General features: G+C 34.8%; 1 protein-coding gene across 1 annotated transcript in view; it reads right to left on the bottom strand.

Moving 5' to 3' along the window:
- The window catches only part of LOC136848145 (uncharacterized), a 307270-nt gene that overhangs the window by 245041 nt on the left and 54729 nt on the right, over window positions 1-7500 (bottom strand). The window lies entirely within an intron of this gene.

Genomic DNA, 7500 nt, shown 5'->3' with positions numbered 1-7500 from the left:
AAATAGAGCCAAATTATTTCCCCTCAATAACTGCAGCACACAACACTGCAAGAAGAGATGTCTCTTCAAAATCTACAAATATTTCATTCCTTTGTTATGTTACCACTGATAATCTCCCCTACATTCCAGTTTAAACTAACTCTTTGTCTTCAATAAGTAAAACTGAGAAAGCTGCCACTGGAATATATTTCGAAAATCAAGAAATACGACGCCACTTACAAATGACCTCATTTCCGCCTGACCTCATTTACGACCGTTCGCTCCTCTCGACTCGCTAAAGCCTGACATCATCAGTCACAAAAAAAAATCAAACACGGAGACTTGATTTATCACTATTTTCTATGACCTACACGAACCCAAGGTCGTTCAAAAAGCCATAGCATACAAGGTTATGCTTTCAGGAAACCAGGTCGTTAAAAAGAAATATAAAAAAAGGTGAAAATAAAAATTCCGAAGGTTTTTACGAACGGCTGGAACACCGTGTATGGCTGTTAAACCTTCAAAGGCCCAAGAACTGATTACCTGAGGCTAAGTGTTATAGCTGTACTAAAAGTAAGCCACAGAGAGCAAGGTTATTTTCAATTTTTTTTTTTTTTAGAATCAGTCCATATTTAGCTTACTTTTCTATCATCAGCAATTAGTTGAAATGGACGAATATATATATATATATATATATATATATATATATATATATATATATATATATATATATATATATATATATATATATGTGTATGTATGTGTATATATATATGTATATGTGTGTGTGTGTAAGTAAGTTATTTACATATATATATATATAATTATATATATATATATTTATATATATATATATATATATATATATATATATATATATATATATATATATATATATATATATATATATATATAAAAACAGGTAACCAAGTGTACCTTAGAATACGCATGGTTTCGAATATGACTTTGTCCTTTTGCCAAGTTAGTAAATATAATAAACTGAAATAAAATAAAAAAAAACACACACACATTTAAACCAGGGGCTGGATAGGACTTGAGTTCCTATCCAGTCTCCTGGTTTAAATTTGCTTTCTTTATTTCATGCCAATTATATTTACTAACTTGGCAAAAGAACAAAGTCATATTCGAAACCACGTATATTATATATATATATATATATATATATATATATATATATATATATATATATATATATATATATATACCAAGGTACTTAATCATGTGTTTTGTATATATATATATATATATATATATATATATATATATATATATATATATATATATATATATATATATATATATATATATATATATATATATATATATATATATATATATATATATATATATATATATATATATGTATATATATATATATATGTATCTTCTTTGTACCTGGCTGCCTGTGATATTTCAGCGGAGGCGAGACCATAATATGCAATCTGTATGTCAATGTATATAATTTTACAAGAGTTTTTGACCTTCGGAGGTACCGTAACCCGTTACGAGTAATACCTAAGAACAAAGTACACAAAAAGCCTTTGGTGTTTACGTTAACAAGTGAGCATATATACGTGCATTCACGTGTATGTACGTATGCATAAATGTGTATTTACGAAAAATAAACTATCTATCTATCTATCTATCTATCTATATATATATATATATATATATATATATATATATATATATATATATATATGTATATGTATACAAACATACCCACGCACACTCACACACACACACACATGTATATATATACATATAGTGTCATGGTGTTTTTCAATTCATACATACATACATACATACATACATACATACATACATACATACATACATACAGTCACATTCTTTGTACGTACGTATGTCATTCTTGAAATTAATGCAGTGAGGTCCATGGTATATACGTATGCTTCAAGTAAAGTTGGTATCAGATCACTGACGTATTAATAAATAATTAATGATACATAATATCGACCGGATGAATTACAAAGGAACATCCATACAAGTGCCATAAGTTTTTCGGCTGAATAATAATGACCTCTCTCTCTCTCTCTCTCTCTCTCTCTCTCTCTCTCTCTCTCTCTCTCTCTCATTATGTTTATATAAAAAATATATTGTCTATAATCTCTCGTCTGAGTCTGACTTGGTTTCTTTGACATTGTTCAAAAGAAAACATTCATTTAGAATTTGTCTAATAAGTGTCTACCATGCATCCGGATCTCTCTCTCTCTCTCTCTCTCTCTCTCTCTCTCTCTCTCTCTCTCTCTCTCTCTCTCTCTCTCTCTCTCTCTCAAATCATTACATTCAACCACTCCCGTCGTTTCCCAAAGTGACAGGATCGACATGACAGGTATAAAAAGCTCAGGAATAATCCTCCCGTCGACCCGTGAAGCATTGCCGTCCCAGGACCCACTAAATAGGTCCTATGCTGCCCTATCCCCAAGGAACCCGGGGCGCATCTCCTTTCATTCAAGGGTCCCCCCAAAACGATCCACGGTCATTTTGGGAAAGGTCCTTCAATAACCCGAGTGTTTATGGTTTTAGAACATGAGGAATCCGATCGCATACGAGATAATAGATGCTTTGGACCAAGGACCTTGCTCTGGACGGGGGAAATAGCCATGGGAAGGTTTGGAAGCAGGATTGCGGGCAACGTTGCAGATTTTAAGGATTTGGGGGCTTTTGCGATATCTACACTTGCTTATCGGTTATTATAACTGTTACAGAAAAAGCGCACGCTCTCGCATCCACACACATATACATACATACATACATACATACATACATACATACATACATACATACATACATACATACATATATATATATATATATATATATATATATATATATGTGTGTGTGTGTGTGTGTGTGTGTGTGTGCTCTCTTTTTATTATTAGTTATAATAATCGATAAATAAGTGTAGATATCACAAAAGCCCCAAATCCTTAAACCTAGTGAACGTCGCCCTCAATTCTGTGTGTGTGTGTGTACATGGACAAACCAAGGAGGTTGGAATCTAACCTCCTTGGTACGAACTCAGGTATGTATTTGCACGTATCCGAGATAAAGTAGATAAGAAGGTACGACCTCTGTACCACGGATGAGTGTCAAAATCTGTAATGAGATTGTCGTAAGAAGATAGTCCAGGATAGGATAAACTTTACCCTCGGTTATGGAAGTCGACTGAGGGTACTGACGGGTAATAACAAGAGAAGAACAAGATTGAGCTGAGAAAAAAAATTGATAAGACAAACTCTATGAAGACAGATAAACAAAATTGATAAGACAAACTCTATGAAGACACATAAAAAAAATTGATAAGACAAACTCTATGAAGACAAATAAAAAAAATTGATAAGACAAACTCTATGAAGACAGATAAAAAAATTGATAAGACAAACTCTATGAAGACAGATAAAAAAAATTGATAAGACAAACTCTATGAAGACAGATAAAAAAAACTGATAAGACAAAGTCTATGAAGACAGATAAAAAAAATTGATAAGACAAACTCTATGAAGACAGATAAAAAAAATTGACAAGACAAACTATGAAGACAGATAAAAAAATTGATAAGACAAACTCTATGAAGACAGATAAAAAAAATTGATAAGACAAACTCTATGAAGACAGATAAAAAAACTGATAAGACAAAGTCTATGAAGACAGATAAAAAAAATTGATAAGACAAACTCTATGAAGACAGATAAAAAAAATTGACAAGACAAACTATGAAGACAGATAAAAAAAATTGATAAGACAAAGTCTATGAAGACAGATAAAAAAAATTGACAAGGCAAACTCTATGAAGACAGATTAAAAAAAACTGATAAGACAAACTCTATGAAGACAGATAAAAAAAATTGATAAGACAAACTCTATGAAGACAGATAAAAAAATTGATAAGACAAACTCTATGAAGACAGAAACTTCACTAACAAGGGGGTTCGTCACAAAGGAAAACAGGATACTGAAGAAAAGGCGAATAAATGATTCTACAATAGGAATAAACTAAGGTAATTAGGAAGAGAGGTCATGGGAATAATTTATCCATTCCTAATCATTCACATTATTAACACAATTGTGAAGATGGATGACGATACAAAGTGTAGGATCTTGTCTACTGGAAATGTTGATATATCAGTTATGAAATCGACTTAGATCTTTATTGAAATCTTTTTGAAAAACTGTAAGAGAAATTACAGTGATTTCTTATGTTGCTGGGAAGAATGGCATATATAGGAAATGATATATTAAAAAAGAAGACAAGGGCATTTCCAACAGGAACTTGAGGTTTATTAAGCAAATGTGTATTTCAGTCCTTCTATACATTTTTTTTAAAAAGATTCTCCCATCTTTCAGGAAGCTTTTAAAAACTGTATGTTCGTTATTAACCGTTTTACTCTTTTCCGTCAAGTGAAGCAATGGAAAACAAACTGCGAAAGACAATATCAATGACGTAACAGCAAGAAGGTGGAAGGGCAGCAGCTGATAAATATAATATAAATAACAGAAAATGATAAAAACAGCTGGACATAAAAAAACGCAACAAATTGGGAACACGGTGGAATGTAATAATGATGGTACTGCATACATTTACCGAAGAAATACAAACGTTTGAAATACCATGGGAACATTTTAGACGCCCGGGCCATTAGAATGGGAATGTGGTTTATGAGGGGGGGCTACCAAGGCGGAAGGGAAAACGAGAGAGAGAGAGAGAGAGAGAGAGAGAGAGAGAGAGAGAGAGAGAGAGAGAGAGAGAGAGAGAGGTAATGGAACATAAAATGTGTATACTTAACAACGAAGCCTATTGTTCTCTGAATACCAGTAGGACCTTGGACGGTACTGAGCCTATGGCCACTTCGGTCAGGAAAACCTCATAGACCGAAGGGAATGAGTCCTAAGAAAAGAAGGAGGAGGAGGAGGAGGAGGAGGAGGAGGAGGAGGAGGAGGACCAAGGACGTGGGTCGGCAAAGGACGCGGGTACAGGAGTATCGAAGGACGGTTTCGGTAGTGACCAGGCAAAATACCTGAGAACTCCGACCTGTCACGCCTCTAACTTACCTGTAAATAACAAATGTTGGTATTACGAGCCAGCTTTAAAAGATGCCGAAGGAAGGAGACGGACAAGGGGACCTCTCCCTCGCCCATCAACCTCCCCCAACCTCTCTCTCTCTCTCTCACAAACACACACATACACACACACACTTTATGGCCCTCTGGTGTCGTTCTCACGTACTAACAGCATGCATCAGTATTTTATGGGTTCATTTGTGTCCGCGCATGAAAAATAAAAGATGCGTATTGTTTTGCCTGGGAAGAAACGACAAGGCTTTGTCGTCTCTTATGTAACCACAGTTGCATTTTCCCCCTTTTGTTTGTCTGCCCTGTTTGGCGTTTCGCGGGTGTAGGGGCTAAGTTTGGATGGCGATTTACATGGGCCAAACATGGTGTTTTGTTTCAGTTGAGGAAATCCCAGGCCGCGACTGATAAACGGCTTGTTATGTTTTAAGGGCAAGAAAACCCCAACTTGAGCATTACAAGACACTTCAGTTTATTTCATAATCTACTAAAATGGAGTTTTCATATGTTACCTAAATAATTCATCAAAAATAAGAGCTTACATACTACCCGCCGAAATTATAAATTGATATCCAAGAAGATCATCTTCAATGCTCCGTCCTCGAGCTCATCATTCCAAAAATGATTCTAAATTACATTAATATGCTATACAGTGTCGAAAGACTGAATTCAAGGTATAATATCTATTTCTGAGTAAGACATAACCCACAACCTCTCCAGGTTATTACAATGAACAGCCTCCAGAAAGATTGCTCCGGAACTAATTATTATTATCAGATCATTATCACCACAGTATTATTATCAGTCTCAGATGTGTCATGTTAGATGAGTGGCTCGTAGTTGCCTAGGAAGTTGATAAGTAAATACCAAATCCATTTGTCCCATTAGTTAACATCAAAAGTCTTTAAATAAAACAAAGGAGAATAGTAAAAAATTAAAACGCGTAGCAATTCTACCCATCAGAGCGCACGCAAACAAACTAATAAACCAAAATAACAGAAATATTTCTCCATCTGCTCTCCTTCTCTCTTTCCTTCTCACCTTTCTCTTCCAACGGCCCTTGAGACACCTACAGAAGATAAGATGATGACCTACAACTCACAAAATGTCCCAATGTCCCAAAGTGTCTTCCAGGTATGCCGAGGTGTCTCCAAGGAATGGTCAGAGCAATTACTGCAGACGACAAAAATGAGCCAAGTCGATGCACAGATATCGCCCAAAATCCCTTTACGTCGAGAGAGTCTTTCGCCCTTATTGCTTACTATTTTAAAGTAGCTCTTGTTCTTGGGCGATGACCATTCCTCAATCGTGTCCCCTTCGGTAGTTTTGGGAAACGTTAATTAAATCCTTTTCTCTTTTATCGTTACTGTTGTCCGCTTTCCTCCGAATGTTAAACATTATCTGCGTTTTTTAATATATTCTCTGTAAAGAATTTTTTTTCCCATATTTTCCTGTACAAAAACACATTCCATACTGGATTAGTAATTATCCATAATTTAAAATATTATACTCGGTCAAAGTCTGATATATAATATATATATATATATATATATATATATATATATATATATATAGATAGATAGATAGATACATGCACACATGCATACATACATATAATATATATACACATATATGCATGTGTGTGCATGTAAGATATATGGACGCTTTGTGTTTTTATCGCTTTCTTTTAGCATTTTTACACAAATATCTTGACTTTAATATTAGAGTGAGGAAACCGTTACATAAACAGTAATGACGATGGATAACAGAGAATTAAGATGACACTGGCTTGGGTGCTTCTCATGACAGGCCAAATTCCGAAAACAATAACAGTGACGGCATGATAACTGACTGATAGATAGGTTTATGTACACTGGCGTCACAAGAATAAAGAACAACGATACCGAACGCAAGACATTCAATAAAGATAAGGTTTTGCAGGAATTGATAAGCGCTCTTCGCATAAAAACTTATTCAATTATATAGAAACAAGTAAAAATTGCGCCAAAGTGTCTTCGGCGCAATCGAGTTTTCTGTACAGCTTTTAACGCTGTATGAAACTCTCAACTACGAGTCTCTAGCGCTCAGTTGCTCCCCAGATGCGGTCAAGTGAAGGTGTGTCGGCGACGCCTCCAGAAAGCGCTGCCAGACGCACGATCCATGGCTAACCTTAATCTTAAATCAAATAAAAACTACTGAGGCTAGAGGGCTGCAATTTGATATGTTTGATGACCTGAGGGTGGATGATCAACATACCAATTTGCAGCCCTCTAGCCTCAGTAGTTTTTAAGATCAGAGGGCGGACACAAAAAAAGTGCGTATGGACAAACAAAGCCATCTCAATAGTTTTCTTTTACAGAAAACTAACAACAAGAGGTCGAAAATTACCAACGATTCCAAAAAATATTT

This window comes from Macrobrachium rosenbergii, chromosome 18 (genome assembly GCF_040412425.1).
Source record: "Macrobrachium rosenbergii isolate ZJJX-2024 chromosome 18, ASM4041242v1, whole genome shotgun sequence".
Classification (NCBI taxonomy): Eukaryota; Metazoa; Arthropoda; class Malacostraca; order Decapoda; family Palaemonidae; genus Macrobrachium; species Macrobrachium rosenbergii.
This window is presented reverse-complemented; position numbering and strand designations above follow the sequence as displayed.